The sequence below is a fragment of the Galleria mellonella genome, unplaced genomic scaffold (assembly GCF_026898425.1).
Source record: "Galleria mellonella isolate WM207_F2 unplaced genomic scaffold, CSIRO_AGI_GalMel_v1 utg33, whole genome shotgun sequence".
Lineage (NCBI taxonomy): Eukaryota > Metazoa > Arthropoda > Insecta > Lepidoptera > Pyralidae > Galleria > Galleria mellonella.
In genome coordinates, this window is record NW_026442079.1 from 10,558,826 (window position 1) to 10,579,597 (window position 20,772).

At 33.1% G+C, this 20,772-nt stretch overlaps 1 protein-coding gene across 4 annotated transcripts in view; it reads right to left on the reverse strand.

The window, feature by feature from the left end:
* Positions 1-20,772, reverse strand: part of LOC113518471 (kalirin) — a 271,700-nt gene that overhangs the window by 58,141 nt on the left and 192,787 nt on the right. The gene's annotated exons all lie outside the window — the stretch shown is intronic.

Consider the following 20,772-nt stretch of genomic DNA (forward strand, 5'->3'; position numbering starts at 1 on the left):
ACCTATATAAAGCATTATCAAGAAGAAATACAGTCTAACGCAGTGTAGGACGACCCCGCACTAGATGAAGTGACGACCTCAAATGCATCGCAGGGAGTCAGTGGATGCAGGTGGTTCAGGACCGTTCCTTATGCCAGTCTATGGGGGAGGCCTATATCCAGCAGTGGACGGATAATGGCTGAAATGACGATGATGAATACAACCTATTTGTTATTTTAGAAAAGAGATCCCTATGAAAATTAAAATAATGTAACTTGAGGTATCGAAAATTTACGTATTACAATATAAAATAGTAATTTATCTTTCTATCTATCTAACCATGTAAAGAGAAGGCGGATCGCTCACTATATAGGACAGTAAACGCCAAACTAATATTTGTCTCAACCAATCAATACATTCCAGTTTCGTAGACAAAGTTGCAGGTAGAAACTCGTGTTTTATAAGCAAGTTAAAATGTGGTGTTTTCAAAAAATATTAATAACACGACTATAAAATTATTTCAGAGCGCACTATAGATCGATGGCGCGATACCGGAGCATCTAACCACTATATCGCATGAAAAATTTTACAAAAACATAATCCTACTTGTTTTTTCTTTCGTGTGAATTAAAAATTATAAAGAACATTTTTTATAATAGTATAAGGTATTGTTTTGTTATTTATTAAAAAAATATAATATTTAAGCATCAATGATGAAGCCATACAAAAGTTTTACACATTGAACAGCGATCAAAGAGACTATAGTACTAAGCATGGTAAAGAAATTGAAGGTGGGCCACCTTATAAAAAGTAATAAAAGTCGACTATTGTCGTAAATAAGACCACGGACATCGCAAAATACATTGTAATGACAATAGTATTCTCTACATAGTATAAAACAAAGTCGCTTCCCACCATTTGTACGCTTAGATCTTTTAAACTACACTACAGATTTTAATGCGATTTTCATCAATGGATAGAGTGATTCGTGAGGAATGTTTACATGTATAATGTACGACTAATATTGTTTTATGTTAATTTGTTAAAATATGACGGTAATTATTCAATATGTTGGAAGAAATCAAGTCAACTAAGAGCTATTAACGAAAATGCTGAAATATAACAAAATAATGTTGTATGGAATTGTTCTTCTTTATTAGGACTACAGAAGTCAGCCATGACGTTCTATATTTTTATATTTAAAAAATATATACAAATTATATGGAGTTTGGAAAGCTATTTAGACGGATACAATAGTAATATTATTAATCACTTCACACTAACATCACATTGTTTCTGCATTGCACCCATGCGAAGTCGGGGCGGCGTTAGTTGTTCATAAGCTAAGAGACAATTTGATTATCTCTCATTAAATACGGCGCGGCATTTAAATATTTCATGTTAACAGACAGGCATACTGTTAATAGAATTATAAAGCGAACAACCACGACATTCACTTATCGTGAACAAATATAACAGTCAAATAATACATGATTGCATACATTTCATATCAGTCGTTGTTGCCAAATGATAATAAAGGTATTAATATAGCGTATATATATATATATATATATATATATATATATATATATATATATATATATATATATATATATATAATATTAATGTAACCAACGATAAGTATAAACAATACTGATGGCTAGGTTAATAATGAATTCCAAATAGTTGGAATGTGTTCTAATATAGTTGTGACACTGTCAATTAAGCATATTAATTAGACAAATGTATATAGAATTGTTGATATTCCGATAATGTTGGGAAGGCGGCTGGAATATTATCATATCTGAAATTAGTAACATTCCTAATAAAGCAATAATACCCTATTAATATTACTATAATAACTAATAATGATATTATGTACAGTAGTATGCTACGAAACATAATACTGCAGTATTACCACATTGTTGGATAAGTCATGGACGAATTTAAATTTGACTGAAAAAGACTTCGCACCGAAGGGTGGGATACAGCAGTTAAATTGCCTTAAAAAAGTAACATTCTATTAGCAACGTCGTTAATGGATATGTGCACATTGCATGAGATTGGCATAAGTTTTCGAACAGTTTGAAGGTGGACGAGCATATTTTGAAGTTTTATATTACCAACAAAATGTTACTTTGTCCAAAGCAGGTGGTGTCGCTTGGAAATTTTATAAACATTTAAGAACAGGAACTAAAGTAGTAAAATTTTACAAAAACCCATAGCCAAGTTTTTCCACAGACAAAGGCACTCTTTTTACTTCATGGTAGAAGATAAAATATATTCAATTTTATGCATTTTGATTTGGCAAACAAGCTGGTGTCCCACTTATTGGTGAGTGGTAACATTGCTGATTGAAATTAACAAAGTCAAGGATATCATTTACAGAGTAAATTTGAAATTTTTAATATCAAACTCGTTAAACTTGAAAAAAAAAAATGATGCTCCGGCGGCTAATACGCGGCCAGCTGTTAATTAATATTCTTATATTACTATATCCAATAGCTTTAAATGTACAGATTCTTATCTGTACATTTAAAGCTTTTGGATCTATTTCCATACTAAGAAGGAAGCATGCCGCGGGAAATTACTTATATCTCTTTGAGAGAAACATTCAGTATTATTGTCAAGAGACCACTCCTTTAAAATGATTCTAATAATTATGTACAATTTGTATATTCCACAGGTAGGTGAGACAATTTGATAATTTGTTTGTTCTCTATTACAATTAAGTGATATTTCGCACTAGCTAACCGGCTCATTTGTGTCCGGTGCTTAGAAATTGCGATAGGAGCGGGAAACATTCATGACGCCGTCGGAAAATGTTATCAAAGGGTCCCTTATTATGAATAAAGCTGGTTTGCCAAATAGATATACTACTGTAGTACAATAGGGGATACCATCTCTTCATGATGTACATGCATATAAAGTATATATACCTAGTACTCATGGCTGTCGTACGCCCAGAGTCCAACAGAGCGAAACTGTCACTACGTATCTCACAGTCACTATTAAAATGGTGTTCACACCAAAAATAAATTTCGGCACTAAAGGACTGTACAGCCATCAACCTCGACATTGTGAAAGGCGAATACTGTGATCAATAGCATACGGGATACTAATCGTAGGTGTTATCGGCGCTTGCGGCAGGTTGTCGGTTCAGTGAGTTGGCTATAATGAAAGGTAGACAAGGAGAGGGCGGGGAGGGGACCTCTAAGATACCAGAGCGTAGAGGACAGGCCGCTAAGACTTTACCTGCTAGATAGAGCAACGCCCGGTAGCACCACGTACAGAGGAACATGTGGATCACCGGCGTCGCACTCGACCCGACTAAACAACGCGCGTCACCGCCCGCCACAGACACAACTAGTGCCGTCCTGTGTCCCCTTTCATTTATTAACTTAGAAAAAAAAATTGTACATTTGCTTCACATATCCCAATTTTTTTTATTAATATCAATGATGCATTCAGTACACACTTATTGAAAAAGGAAATACAGCAAGACACAAGCTCGAAAACTAGTTATTTTCTTTGTATAACACAAAGACTTTAAACCCACATGTATATTTTTCCAATACAATGTTTTTAACGGAGCCGTTATTGTTAGCACGAGGGCTTGCCGATTAAAAATAATTTGATAGAACAAAAAAGCGCAGTGCACGGTGGCGGGCCTAAGGTTCAGGAGGTGGAGAGATTAGCCAAAATCAGTGTTCCGTGAGATCGGAGCGGCCTCAGACGAGCCCGGCCTATCGATTGCGCGCGGACGGCTGAGCTCGACAATGTTGACACACCTTTCATATTCAAAAAGGAAATCCCATTTCACGAACACTGGATGTTAAACGACAGGTGTCCGTTTACATGATTAACGTTTAAAACAACATTAACCCATTGGTTAATTTATTGTTGTTGTGGGTTTGTTGACTTTTGCAGTGTTGTTAAATATATATATTCTATTCCGACAAATTAGCTATAGCCATTTATTTCTCTACGAGTTCGAAATGATTTAATAAAATAACATTTTAATACATAATCAATACGTTAGAATTAGTTCATGGTTTACATACACTGCCGTTATACGGCACTGCACAAGCAACATCTTGTAAACCAATTAAACTGAAACTTTGGGATGTTTTTAAGTAAGAGGCTATTTTTTTTATGTTGGAGATTTCGTAGAACTGGTAAAAGTTTAGGAATTCAGGGTGAATTTAATAGTTACTCGTCGATAATATTGTGCAGTTTTTAATGTGTTTTACACGATTTTCATTGCAGAACACTTCAATAGAGAATTTTGTTAGCTCTGTAAATATATATACAATATGTTATTTAATGTAACCCATTTCTTAAAACTGATATAAAACTTTCGTTTCTAGGAAAAAATCTATTTTTTGGGCCCTCGTTAATGAATAATAACTCCAGTTTTAAATCATTAGTTACGTTAATTAACATTCTTCAAATTTATAAACATGATCTTAAACAGCTATAAAAGGGGGGAAAGGGATTGTTACTAATGGAGACTGAGAATCCCATTGCTATTGCTATACCCAACCAGGTCGACCTCCTCGCGGTTCTCCCTGGAAACTATCATGGTTAATTCCTGACGAATTCATCATGATGGGCTAACTGGCCTGTTTTCATTCTCATCTATCACCCTTCACTGGTGCTCCGCCAACGTATCCCGTTAGCGCAGGCGGGGTTACCCATAAAAAAAAAAACAGCTATAAAATGAATATTATTAAGCAAATTTGTGCACTATTATATTCAATTATTATTCTGATACAATAACTTTTTGTGTACAATAAAGAATATTAAGTAATAATTGTCTTATCTATTTTTATATGACGGACGTATAAACAGACGCCTGTTTATGTTTGTTTATTAGTAACAACAAAAATTCAAAAGACTGAAATTGTTTAGGCTTCCACACTGCCATACAAATCTTGTACAGTAATTGTGAATATAAAATCAGAACGTGAAGGCTGTTCGCATTCAAAATACTCTGCAAACCCCGACAGTGACCTCGCGAAAAATATAGTCAATTACGATTTTTTTATGGTCGAACTGTTTCATCTATTCGCGGACATTTCTTAGACGTCGTAAGACTACATATCATTGCGAGTTAGTATGCTCAAAAGGTTTACATCTAAAGTTTGAAGTAGACATTTTTTTTCTAGTGGTAACCCCGACTGCGCTATCGGTATACTCTAATGAAGCACAAGTAAGAGATAATAGACTGATGCAGGCATCTTACCTGCCAACTAATGACAGCTCTCCTTATGGTACGAGGTATATCATGGCACATAATGTCCATTCGTTCTACTTTTTGAATATCAAATTTGCCATTTATTTTATAGACTAGCTATATATTACGTCTTTGCTTGCGTGATTGAGCAAGCAAGATAATCTCCAGAATTAGTCTATTTGTGAGCTCAATGAAATCTATCTACAAACTGCTAACCATTAACTGCTAGTGCAAAGTAAACTGTGGCAACATTCAAAACGAGAATACTTTTTCTTTTAATCTGAAACTCCCGTATTGAAAATCTCGTACTGTTTTAAATCAAATATAACAACAACAAAATTCGACCATACGAATTTTTGAAGATGACCCCAAGATTTTGAATTTCGAATTGATAAATTGGTCAGTTACGACTAATAACAGTCTTGTACATAATAAATCTTATTGTAAGTTTATAGAGCTCTTCCAGTCACTTTTAAATGGTCTGAAAAATAAAATTATTAGAATAAAATAGTAGTACATCTTAATTCTCAACAAGTAACGTAGAAGGGGCCGAATGGACGATCAGCTTGTTTAAATTTCCAAATTGTATATCCGAATCGGTTATACTAATGTTTACTATTATTTAAACAACTTACAAGCGCAAACAAGCTAACGGCTCACCTGAAGGAAAATAGTAATCGTCGCCTACAGACATGAACAGTACCATGGACATAACAGAGTATACTGCTTCGCCCATAATATCCTTTATGCATTGCCATTCCTGAGGAATAAACACGATGTAACAAACAAAGTTGAGTATTTACTCAAGTTACATTGTAGATTCGTTATTTAACGTCCAAAACTTTTGTGACTAATCGATTACTCTTAATTCGTAGCAAACTTCGATCGACTTTCACAAAATTTCTATTAAAACAAACCGAGACGTGACAAATATTAACTGAACGGTAAAATCACTTCTCCGTCGTAATTGATTATATTTTCCGGCGCCGCACGTAAGGTACGGGAAAGTATTTGTTCCGATTGTTGCACTTGAATGGGACAATAGGTGTTGTTGAACAGACGGACAGAAATAATACCTGGTGAGATAATACACATTTACGTTTGACAGGTTGTGAGTTTCTCATAGAGAACTAAACACAAGAATCTCTCAAAACATCGACAATTCGTATCATTTTATTATATAAATTATAGAAAATTTAAAATTTTTGTTCCACAATAGCAACTACATAAAAGCATTTCTTCAAAATTAGGCACACGAAAAATGTCTCAATAACATCTGCAAGCGTTCATAACCTACTATAACAAATCGACTTGCCATCACGCTGTACGTTTGTTCGCAACTTGAGTAGTGTAAAAAAAAAACAAAATCAGATAAAACCGTAATATAATTATTAATTTAATGATGTTTTTGCTTAAGATAAAAAAAAATCATATTCAGTACACTGACAGCTAATTATTACTTTTTTTTATGTACAAATAATAATAGGCTTTTCTGAAATACGGAGCGAATTTATTTTGTGTTTAAATACGCTCATATTGTCCGTAGATTTCGGTAAGCGTTTGGACACTATAGCCTACGGACGCCTGCAATGCCAGAGGGTCAAGTCCACGTTGGCGAACCTAACAAATCCTTTTCCCCGAGAAGCGGGTTAGGTAGGTATTATCAGTTCGACAGCGAACTATTAACTGCTAGTCCAAAGTAAACTGTCGCAACTTTCAAAACGAGAATTACTTTTCTTTTAATCTAAAATTCGGACCTTAAAATTTAAAATATCTTAAATATAACAAAAACAAAATTCGATCATACAAATTTTTGAAGATGACCCCAAGATTTTTAATTTCAAATTGATAAATTGGCCAATCACTACGAATAACAGTCTTGTTCATAAAAAATCTTATTGTAATTTATAGAATTCTTTATACAAAATGTTAAATAATACTGAACGTTTGTGTTTGGAACAAAACAATAGGTGGTTTGAGTTATAAAATGAAATTTTTACAGAACTATATACACTAAAATCATGTTAATTCAATTTAAGATAATTAATATCAAGGTATAGCAACACCAACCTTATCTCTCAACTTTAAAAAATAAATCATCAATATTTTCAGAAGAGAAATATAAACTTCACTAACGGACGGCGAAGTGATCCGCTCCTTCCGACTATTCAAAACTTTGTAACCTGTAACTATACCCTCGTAAAATTTAATGTGTCAGTTTAACAAGAGTTTGTCGGAAATTGAAATTGATACACAAATTTTGGGTAACTGACAATCCACGACTTTAAGGGTCCTTTTTAGTTAGGGTTGTCAACTGCAAGGATGTGATATCTTAATTTATAAAAATCGTTTCCAACGGATTTTACTCACGCGGTATATTTATTTGGAAGTGTGATTATGCAAAAATTCTTTCTTGTATATATAACATCATTATGTAACATTATGGGACCCCCTGTAAAATTATAATATTCCTTGATCCAGCATTTTACTGTTTCTTGGTCTCACATAAAATAAACAAGATATTTCAACTACGCGTTATCAAACAATGAGAGTTTACCTTTTATTTATAGGAAAGTAATTTTATACGTCATGCAAGAAACTCGTTTCGTAACGTAAATTAATTCCCCGAAATTAGTTTCAATTGGTCAGAATATGTGAAACCATAATCACGACAAATTCCTGATAATTTACGCTTGTTTCACAACGAGTTTATATGATAAAATTTGTTTTGTGACACGATTTTTTTAATTACAAGCGGCTACGTGAAATGAATATAAATATATATTCGAAAGTTGGAAGTTACTTAAACATGTGAAAATGTTGATATAAAAGACGTAAAACTAGTGTTAATATACTTAAACTAGGCTTAATAACTGTGTTTTGCGGAACAAATAATAACATACTGGTTATGTTTATTCGTTCCACAACACATAACACCGACTTCAAAATAGGTAATTTTGATTTAAAAATCAAACTAGTGAACCGATTTTGATGAAATTTTTATAGGACCAAACTCTATCAATATGTAATATATCCTTTCAGATAAAAATATAAAAAAATACAACCGATTTAAGAACTTCTCCCTTTCGTTTGAAAATCGAACTAGTTCAGAGGTCCCAAAGTATTTATTTACTTATTTAAACTTTAATACAAAGTGTAATTATATTTACATTTGGCAGACTTAATTCTGATATGGTAGTGGAGAATGGTGTTCTCTAACAGTCAACCATTGGACATACTGAGATATAGAGGAGCGGTGGATTCAATAATATACATTATAAACATATAATTAGAGTAATATATACACAATATTACTATATCAAATAATTAACTACATTGGAAGAGTAAAGAATACAATCAAAGTATGAGTGTGAATATTTTGATCAATCCAATTGTTTACAATTTCACTCCGCTTCGAATACACAAATAACATTCTATTCACTATTTATTCGTTCCAACACAGAAAATAGGAATAGTGATATCCATAGTGTGGATGTAGTGACGTATGCGGAACTCGCCGATTTATACGCAAACGATATTGGGAGCTCTGCCATTTGAATATACTTCTTATAAATTAGAGAAACGTTCGTTAACACTATAATTTATTATAGTGAGTTTCGAAAATCGAATTTATTAAAATTTTAATATTTAAAAGATTATTCGATTTATGAGTAGATAAATGAAGAATAATGTTTATATCGTGCTATTAAATAAGATCCACAAAAAAAAACCGACTTCAATTGTGATAAAACCAGTTTTTTTATTAAAATACTAAATTACTAAACAGATTTTTTTAAAACTTCTATGGGACCAATCTGTAAATATACCTTTTCAAATAAAAAAATATTTTTCCAAATCAATTTAAAACTGACGTTGTTATGAGATAAAAAACATAAAAAAATACAAACAAATTGAGAACGAGCAACAAGCGAACATGGTTATTAGTCGATCGTGCACGAGGTTTTTAATGGCCAAGTAATTTTAGATATAGTACATTTAAATAAATATATGTGTGCTTATAATATATATGTAACTTTATGTACCTACTAAATTATACGAACAAAGCTGTGTTAACAGAGATATAAAAGAGTAACTGTTGAGTTTCTTGCGGGTTCTTTTCAGCAAATAACAACTTTTCGAACCCTGCAGTGGATTTAAAAAAAAGACCATTTAAAGTGCTTGTAAACAAGTCTATTTGAATAAAGATGATGTAAATTTGAATTTAATATCACACTATGCATGCATGAAGGGTCTATACGTCGTACAGCATATCCTACTATTTGTACATGTCCTTAGACGCAACGGCAAAAAGTAGCAAATTTTTAAATTAATTTTAAAAATTATATTATAAAAATAGGTGCCATAGATAGATTAAGGATTAAGTATTCGTACCTGCGGGCTGTTTTCATAAATAATACGTATAAAAAAGCGAAGAGATGTTTCCTTAGATTAAGAATAGTACCTTAATCTTACTAATAAAATAGTAACTAGACGATGTCTGTACATGGGAGATAATTAAGAAAAAATGAAGGAATAACCTTAATAAGGTTAGAGGACACCAAAAAATAATTTTTAATTAATTCTCTATGTTCTGAATGTTTGTACCGGCATCACGCAAAAACTATTGGATAAAATTAAATGATGTTTTCATAGCTGTCTAACCTAATTAGTTTAACTTAAAACCTGATGTATATTTTAGCGTAATACATGATTTATAAATGTTCTATTTCATTGATTTTCTTATGAAATTCACGCATACAACTCTTTTTGAAATCAATTGAAAATAGACGCTAATTAAGGACCTTCTATTTAGGAAGTCGTAAAATTATATATCCATTAGTTTACCCATATATAAGTAATTAGGAGTTGAGAGAATTAACCAAAGGTCTGGCTTTATACTAGCTACGCTCCATACTTATGAGTGTATGTACTTACATATGTACTAGATAAAGCTACTACATTTCTAAAAATATTTCATTCACTTTACAATTTCAGCATGAAATTTATATAAACGATCCCGTAAAGGTTAACCATAGTCGTACATATTTTAATACTTCCAACCGTCAGCAATCAGACAGTTCAAAGCAGTTATCAAGTAGTATAAAGTTGGCAAGTCTGTCAAACTAGTATTACCAATGTAGGTCACATTGGTACCCGGGACTGCGAACGAATTGTGAACAACGCTCAGGTACTCGCTTCGAATTTGAATAAACTTGTACACCGCCGCTCCCAAATAATAACCAGTCGGTGGAAAGTTGTCTCGAGAATTGCAAAATAAAATCATTTTAACAGCGATTACAAGGTAATCCCTCTGCGTATGGGTAAGCCAGTAGCGAGATAGTGGTCGGGTCACGTGCGCGCTTTGCGGCCGCGACACGCCGCCCGCCCTGCCGCACAGTCACCCTTACAATAAGGGACATAGGGATTATATTGTATTGTTGCGATTGCAATGAAAACTTTGTACATGAATACAGATGCGAAGTTATATTTAAATCGTGGCGTCTACAACGATCATCTGCAGCAATGTTAAGGTTGAATTCCGAAGTGTTTGCGTCACGGTTACCAGTACTTGTGGTGTTGGTTGCTGTTGTTGTGCTTCTTACTGATAACGTGGCTGTATGCAGCCATATACGGTTAACCGCGTACAGAGCTCGTAAAGAGTTTAACATAGCTGTACGTGTTTCATGTCCTTGAGACGAAAGTTATATCTTTTCATTTACGATATATAATAAATAAGATGGTGTTCTATAAAAAAAAAAATCCGGCCTCAAATGTGGTAAAACCAATTATTTTGATATAAAAACTAAAACAACTGTAAGTATATCTTTTGATAACTAAACAATTTTCCAAATCGGTTTACAATTAACGAAGTTCGAAGAACATAAATAAAAATGGAACCGAATTGAGAACCACCTTTTTTGAAGTTGGCTAAAAAATTGCAATGTTTAAAGTGCGCATCAACAAAGTAAAATAATTTCAATTCTTTTAAAAGAGCGTTCCATTAGTGAAACGAGACATTTTTCCAAAAGACACATGAGTGGAAAATGGTAAGGATGTTTGATTCTCTCATTACTTTTTGAGATCCCCTATTCATTTAACAGCCAGAGGCACATTGAGCAGGTAGGGGAGGCACAAAATTCAACAAACTTTTCTTTGTGAAAAATGTTTAGTTTCACAGGTGGAACGCTTAATTAAAGGGACGATAACGATTTTCATTTTTGCCTGTAATCTTTAACCAAGAAACACTACAAGCTAAACGTCATAAAAAAAACAAACGAATTGAGAATCTTTCCGTTTTAGAAGACACATAAAAATGTGTACGTAATACTTATGCCAATCTACATGAATAAATGTATTTAATTGGATTTTACATTCAATAAATTCCTTTTAGTTTACGGAACCCCACACCACATCAAATACCCGGTGAAGATATTTCAAATTTCATTTGGTAATTCCAGAAACTTCTCTTGTGGAAAATTAAATAAAAGCCCGCTCATACGGTTCATTTGGTCTCACCTATTTAACAAATGTCACTGATTCGCGGAACCTTGCTGACTTTTCAACGGTCCGTAGAATCCACTATAGGAATGATTTGTCTATATTAATACTATGTGTAAACGAAACACTGTAGCAACTAAAAAAAAGTTGTTACTCGTATGTAATTCGAGTGTACTTGTAAATTTAAACTACTCTCTTGCCATACATAGAGAATACTACACTATTCATAATTTATGCCGTTAACTAATAACTATGACATATTATTATATTATGGTCTTTAACTACTTCGCGCCAAGTCCCTTGTGAGATAGGTAGAGATGATCTCTCATAGAAAAAAGATTTTTTTATACCACTGAGAGGGTCAACAAGCATACGGCCCATCTGATTGTAAGTGGTTACCGTAGCCTATGAACGCCTGTAATACCAGGATTATTACGCACGCGTTGGCGATCCTGAAGAAACTTTTAACGCCCCTGTTGAAGAACCCCATGCTGTAGTCTCTTGGGAAAACCTCGGCAGGGAGCTCATTCCATAACCTGAGTGTTCGTGGGAGAAAACATCTCTGAAACCGCGTTGTACGCAATAATACGTAGTGACTGTAAACCTCAGATTAATTTATTTGTACAGAAACTAACCTTAATCTATGTATGCACATATTCCAGCTATTTAAATGTTTTGTCTCTTTCTTTTATATTATTTTTATATTTATACTTTTTTACATGGATCACGCAGAAGCGAATTTTATCTGTAAACAAAATGTTAACATCTCCTTTTAAACTGCATTCTTACATGACACACGTAAAAGCAAATTTTGTCTGTGGACAAAACGTCCATCATTTCTCAAGTCCTTTATACAATATTTCAAGGAGGCTTTGTGAAGGACGAGTTCATAAGGCATATGGCTAGTAATGGAGCTGTTACAGTATGTTACTACCCATTATTATTATTTATATCGTCCCCCTGAATAAGGGAGTTAAAATACGAATGATTATGAAAAATGACATAAGATATTGTTGAAGTCACAGTTGAAGCATTGGAACCGCGGGAGATTGGAAAGATAAAACTAGACAAGCGACAAACAGATCTATTGATAGAATCGTTCCGGTTAGATTGAGAATAAAAACAAGAAATTGAATGTCGCTATCTCTCTCTGTCGCTACCTCATCTCAATTCACATTGCGGAAAGTACACGAAAGTTCCTACTCAATTTACTCCCACTTATCAGGTCGGCAAAATAGACATAATAAATTCATACAAGTTATATTGTGTGCGAAAACAAATAAACAAACAGATATATATTTTGGGTGTATTGGTATCAACAGATAAGAAAATATGAGAGCATTAAAAGGCAAATCAACTTGACTGACTTCTTTATTTTGCACTAAACACAATAATCATTAAAACAACACGATACAAGCAGTTTTAGTAATGAATACAACTTTTTGAATTATTCAGGGATCGAACTCGCGACCATCGAAATATGAGACGGTGTGTTAAATTATTACTAAACTTATGCTAAACTGATCGTCATGAAATTTGGAATATACGAACTTTACGAGATAGAGCACCATTATGAAAAACCAATCACTATGAAGCTTTTATTATTTTAGCCATTAACTGTCCACTGCTGAAAATAAACTTTCCTCATAAGGAGAGTTTTGCCAGTAGTTGGCTCGCTTGGCAGGCAGGTTTGCAACCGCTGTTAGGCCTTTTAGGATGTTTAAGAGGGACGCTACTGCCCATCCCTCACCCTTCTTTAGTTGCCTCTTACGACACCCACGGGAAAGGAAAGAGTGGCCTATTTTGTGCTGGGGCACACACACTATGAAGCTTACTACTGTAATTTTTTGGAGGAAACAATAAAGAGTTTCTAAGAAATTCGGTTTGGTTGAAGTAAGATATAGGCTACAAATAACCCCAGTAACGGGTAAACCTAGTGATCATTATATTTATAATTGAAGAAAATTATTTAGTTAACAGATTAAGTAAAATACCTATACGTTCTGGATCTAGCTAATTAAATGTCTGACATATTAATTAATTCTCGTAACATACAAAAGAAAAGCTGCCGACCTTATTTTAACCAATCGTGGCATATCCAAACGAGTAGCTTTAATACATTTACATCGCATCTGTATATATGTATTTATCGATACATGTGTTACATGACAATGTACAGGGTTAAACTATGTTGAATGTTATAAAAATGCGATTGACAAATTCAAAAGCAGAGAACAGATTGGCTTACACGTGTTTACTGCTGCCGCTTTTCATTGTGAATCAAAAATTGCTTTTTGAAATGTAAAACCCACTTGTATGTAGGATTCCGCCGGTCCAATACAATATTTTCAATGTTTTACGTCTAGGAAACATCTCGCTTGTCTTTTGTTAGGTTTTAAATTGTAGTTTTATGAACCAGTCGATTCACATCCGTATTTAATATACCTAACCAAGTATAGATTTTTTGACTCCATCGTGAATACTGATATAACTAACTACATTAGACTCGTTCGTTCTTATAATACCCCTCAGCGTCTTGGGGCGGTTTGTTGAGAAATTTCTTAGCTTAAAAAAAGCGGCCGTTAATCTAATAAAATGGGGGGAAAGGCGTACCTATTGAGGTATCTATAAAAGTCTCCGGTGCGCGGCTGTCTGTAAGACTACGTTTCCCTTAATGAATTCTAAGGAAGCGAATGCGGACTCTACCGTTTTGCAACCGACTGCCAAAAAGATGAGTAATGTCTTTTAATACGTTAGGGTTGAACGTCATAGTAGTATTCCTAGTGAAGTTTATTTTTTTAGTTCATGTTTCAAAATCTGTACACGGTTGGTTGAATGGTATTTTTTTATACAACTTAGAATGGCAAACAAGCTGATGGCCCACCTGATGGAAAGTGGTAACCGTCGCCTATAGACATGAGCAGTACCATAGACATAACAGAGTATACTCTTTCGTCCATGATATCCCCCATGCGTTGCCATCCTGAGGACTCAGATGTTATTCCTCTGTACCTTTTAAATTCACTGCAATATCCCACCTTTGAAACTGAAACACAGCCATGTATTTTAAACATATCTTCAAAATACGGGTACAGAGATAAAATATTATATATAGCCTTTACCCACGATATTATCTACGAGACTATATTTTTTTATAATACAACTTAGAATGGCAAATAAGCTGACGGACCACCTCAAGGAAAGTGGTAACCGTCGCCTATAGACATGAGCAGTACCATGGACATAACTGAGTATACTGTTTCGCCCATGATACCCCCCATGCGTTGCCATTCCTGAGGACTCAGGTGTTATTAAAATATGTTTAACGATGAGGATAATAGTGACTATATCTTTCACCATTCCATATAGTACGTATTATATATATCAAATTTCACAGTGCTTGTTTAAGCTGATGAGACGGTATTAAGTAACAAACAAATTCACTTTCACATTTATAGTATTAGTAAGAATCTGATACAACCCAAAAAGACACTCATAAGAAAAGAACAAAAGTCGTCTGCTTGGGTACCTCTGTCCCATTCGTGTTACTGTTGTGACACAGCTGTTTGCAAAGCTGCGTGTTGATTCGAATGAAATTACAAAGTACAGAGGAATAACACCTTAATTCTCAGGAAAAGCAACGCGTGAAGGGTATCATGGGCGACACGGTATACTCTGTTATGTCCATGGTACAGTTCACGTCTATAAGCGAGAGTTACTACTTTCCATCAGATGGACCGTTAGTTCGATTGCCATTTAAATTTGCATAAAAAGTCATCGTTATATCAGTCGTTAATAGACCTATGCTGAACAGAGACCTTCCCCATAAATGGGTGTCCTGCCAGTAGTTGTCACGCTTGGCAGGTGGATTAGCAATCGCAATTAGCCCTTGGTGATATTTTAAGATATATGCTGCTGCCCAGCCCTAGACCATTGAGTTTCCTTAGTCACTTCTTACGACACTCAGGAAAAAAACGATGGCCCATACTATGCCACGATCGTATATTAAAAAATAATTTCTCAAAATTATCTCAGGAAAGAATTTCGCGCAGAAAAAAAAAATAGACTTAATAAATAAAATCATATTGCGTTTCCGTACAAATATTCCTTTCAATGGCCATTTAAACGTACATATAATCATCAACAGTCAATAAACAATTTAAAAGGAGATCTATTCCCTTAACATTTATAATAACAGTGCGCAGTAGATCCAAGACATAAAGAGTGTCGTAACTACGGACGTGTTTCGACATTATTAATGTAGTGGTACACAAAAATATGACACACTTCTGTGCGGATTAAAATAATATAAAATCTAAAATAAACACGGTTTGGCGCCGGCGGGCGGTGCGACGCCTGCGCGCTGCGGTCCCTAACACGCCGCTAAACAAATTAATTCCACTATTAGGTACCTCTTATACGCAAATTATCGGAAATACAGTAATGTATTTCATCTTCACACTAGCGACCCGCCTCGGTTTCGCACGAGTGCAATGTAGAAATTATGTGGTGTCCGTGTAGAATGATTAATAATATTACTATAATATCCGTCTAAATAGATTTCCAAACTCCACATGATTTGTATAATTTTTTTTAAACATTAAAACGGTTTTAGGAAGCTATCTGTATAATATAGAATGCCATTGTTGACCTTTTTGTAGTCCTAATAAAGAATACCATCATACATTATTTGTTGATTTATTCTGACATCTTGAACAAATATCATCATATTTCAACAAATTAACACAAAACTATATAAAAATGTTCCTCTTTTAAAACACTTTGTACATTGATGAAAACCGCATTTAAATCAGTCGCGTAGTTTAAAAGTACTAAGCGTACAAATGGCGGGACTTTTTTAAATTATGTAGAATTAAAATATGAGAGCGGATTGAAAAGTACTCTGGCTGACACAGATCCATTTAATTCTTAAAATTAAAACAAACCAATTATTTAGTTCAGACTAGTAAATTGTGCGGAGTTCGAAACGTGCATGTAAACTAGTTTCGATTTTATCATTGCTATCATTAAATACCACATAAGGAGGATTTATTATCAGAGATCATCATCATCATCCCCTAATGTACATATCATCATGATATGTACATTAGGGGATTCCGTTGTCATATTCATTTGTCAAAAATAGTTAGCAAAATTCAAGCATGGTAGAGAGAGTGTGAAAGTGAAACTAGAACCACTAGAAGGGTTTTAGAGGAGTTTGAAGTCCTCTATTGATAAAAATATTAAGAATGTAATTTAATTATAGGATACTACAGATTAAAAATGAGATATCTCTCTTGAAGGAAACCAAAACATCATAATTAACGCATTGAGTTTCCAAGTGATGTCTGCGAGCTGCATTTACAGTAGGATTATTTCGTATTAACTGGATATCAAAGTATGTATGTCAAAATATAATGTCTACCGATAATATTTTTTTCAAAATATCATACCCCTATAAATTTTATTCCTATACATATATAAAACATAGATTATATACTTTTAAATTATTCAAAAAGTCTAAATAGTATCAAGTACAAATTATTCCTTTAAAGTTTTTTCAACGGAATATTACTGCAACATTTTTCCAGCCCGAGTATAGTTCTTATTCTATTTAGAATTTAAATATTTACATTTAATTTTACACTCTTTATACACAGTAAGCTCCTTCAGTAAGTTCCTTTCAGTCTTCATAAAATTTCCTTCCGAGTGGTCTGAAAGAAGCAAGCAAGAGCGCCCCTTTATGGATTCTTTTAAACTCATTTGAAAAAAAAAAACAGACGGTTCTCAATAAAAAGTATATTAATTTTCAAACGATTCGTTAATATCTTAATAATTTTATCACTTTGAAACAGTGATACTACAATATGACAGTGTATTCATCTTTTTTTTCTCTTTTTTTTTATTTAAATATTAATTTTTTTTTCCTTTTTTTTATGCAATTTAAAGTGACCAACAATTGCTGATGGTCCGCCTAATGGAAACTGGTAATCGTCGCCTACAGACATGGGCAATAACAGAGTATACTGTTTCGCCCATGATACTTACAATACGATGGGACAGAGGTACCCAAGTAAACGATTTTTGTACAGTCACCCTCTGATATTATTATTTCTTTGATCTATGATTTTTTTTAATATTGACATTTATACTTTATGAGCATATCATGATTTTCTTTACACAATAATGAGTTAAAAAATAAATGGAATTTAAAAGATGTTAAGACAGGATAACCGGATTCTAAAAAGCAGCGAAATGCGCCGTATAAAAGCTTTTTTAAGTGACGTTATCTTTATTTCTTTCTATGTTTAATCGGGTAACGAATTATTAAGTGTCAAGAGAGAGGTTTCAAGTATATTATAAATATTTTTTATGGGATCGGTAAAATGATAATAAACCTTATAAAGTGGTGCTCCGCGCGGTTTTTGAACTCACATCATTTTAAAATATAACAAATACGAGAGTTGTTGATAGTTGCAGCATATAAAAGAAATAGATTTAAAATGCAAAAATAGCACAAAAAAGGATTATATTCGTTACAGGAATTCATGGTCTATATTATATAAACATATAAACATATATTCATATATACATATGATATGACATATGATATATTAACAATTATTGTTATTCTAAACTTCGAAATTTGACTATAGAATGTAATATTTATATATAATAAAGTATCTATCTATTTTAATAATATGTAATACTTAATCGAAATATTCAAATATTTATTATTGTATATATGAAATGTATTTACCACTATTGGCAACGTCCAAACTGAGTTTATGTTATCTGTATGACGTGTAATATATAAATAACAGTATTATATATACTGACTGGTACCTAATCTTATTATTCTTAATTCAAAATGAACAGAACATACAGAGGAGATAATACTTCGCAAATAAATTTTAAATTTTAAATATTTGAAATCAGAACGCGGGATCATGTTCTTCAAGTAGATTACGCTTCGTAATAAGCCGGATTTTGTTCCGCAAAAACGACATTTTCAATTGAAATCAAACGCGGGAATAAACCCAATCGATTGGAATAAAGACTTATCTAAATCGGTTCAGAAACAGCAACGTGATCGCGTAAAGGAAACACAAAATACACACAAAATGATAACATTCTCTTTTTGGAAATCGTTTGTCAAAAATCATGTAACAAATCTAAACTAATATATTAAATAAACTATTTCAATAGAACATAATGAAAATATAAACAAACGAATAAATGGCTCTCAACCATAAGACAGCCTGCTGATATGGAATAAAAATTAGAAACAGTTTATTTGATTGTATGTTTTGATTTGTTACCAAAACTATAGTTACTTTTTCATTAGTGTAACTAAGATTTTTTTAATATGTTTAATTTTGTATTATTTTTCTTCATATGTATCATTTCTGTTTGTTTTAAGTCTTAAATATAAATGTTATTATAGTGATAAAACTGTACCCATATAGATTAAGTAATTGAAAAGAAAATTATTATTATGTTTCATTGAAGCAAATTATATATGACCTAGGAAGCGGTCAGCAGTGCATATGCTTTTTGCTGATCCCACAGTCCAACATTTGTTTTGATTATACTGGAGCGCATGAGAACATTTGCACTAGCACGTAGTAAACAGTGAATTCATTGATTTTAAACAAGCCCACACTACTCCAGTGGAACAGGAGTCACATTTCAGTGGACGCTGCCCTCACGACACCGGCGCTATGAATGGAACAGATAAGCTGCACGGATTGCGTTTTATCCGCTTGGCAGTTGATCCAGCAGGTAGTTATAATACTTAATGATAAATATAATTATATTATGTCAATATATATTTACATCCTATCACTTTAATGTTATAAATATGAAAGTTTATAATGAAGTTTAGATGCTTCTATGTTTGTTACTCAATCATGCTTAAACATTTAAATGGATTTAAAACAATTCAAATTTAGCGTACGTTATCCTGGAATAATATAAAAGATATCATTATCCTAATTTTTAAAAGCAGAGTCACGTTGTACATCCCATAATAAGGTTAAAAACATTTTTAAATGTTTGGATTTGATTAAAATTTAAGTGCACCAAATTCCAAATAAATATATGATAACAAAAAGTAGAACACAGAAAACTTATGACCTCTGTAATTCCATATACATCATATGTTTCTCCTTTTACTTATTAAACTTATTAATCTACCGGTATGCAAAATCAATATGACAAAGAGAGCGTTATTATTATCTTTTATTTAGGTATCCATTTATTATATTACATATAAGGTATATTACGTATATATTTATACTAAAATTGCAACTATATATGTAAATACAAAATTATAAGAAAACAAATATATGGGCTATGACGAGGAATCTCTACAAGAGCAATAGAAGCCAAAACAATAATTTTTAGAATTTTTATCTCTTTGTATGTTTGTTCTGGCATCACGCAAGAATCTGAATGGGCTTTTCACAATTATATACCTGAAGGTCGAACTTCTTAAAATCTGCTGCATATTTTATCTTGATACGTCATCTAGAAATAGACTAATATACAGACAAAAGACGTACTGCTATAACGAGCGCCTAATCTGCCAGATGGTGGTAAAGGCAGCTGTGATGTAACGGGCAGTTTGGTATCAAATGAGAGAAAATGAGGATCTAAACTTTAATACGGCGTTTACAGCGAGAGCGATCAATGGTGTGCGAAATTTTACGAGCCTACAGATGTTCGTTACGCGCGACATTCCGCTTCCAATAATGCCGTAAACTTAGATTATAAAGGTGGACTGTCTCCATACAAATGCTTAGCCAAAAACAGACAGTCTTTCTATCCATGTGTGCGTAGAATAGAGTACTCAGTAACTGAGAGAATATGAATTTGTAAGCAATATTGTACATATTGGCATACAAAAGCTGCCGTGTGGTACCGACATGTGAAAATATACAATAAACTTTTATTTCTTCACCTCCTGTCTCAAAATATTTAGTACGTATTTAATTAATTATATGTGCTGTGAAGCCACGGCTTCAATGGCTTCCTTTTCTATGGGTGTCGTA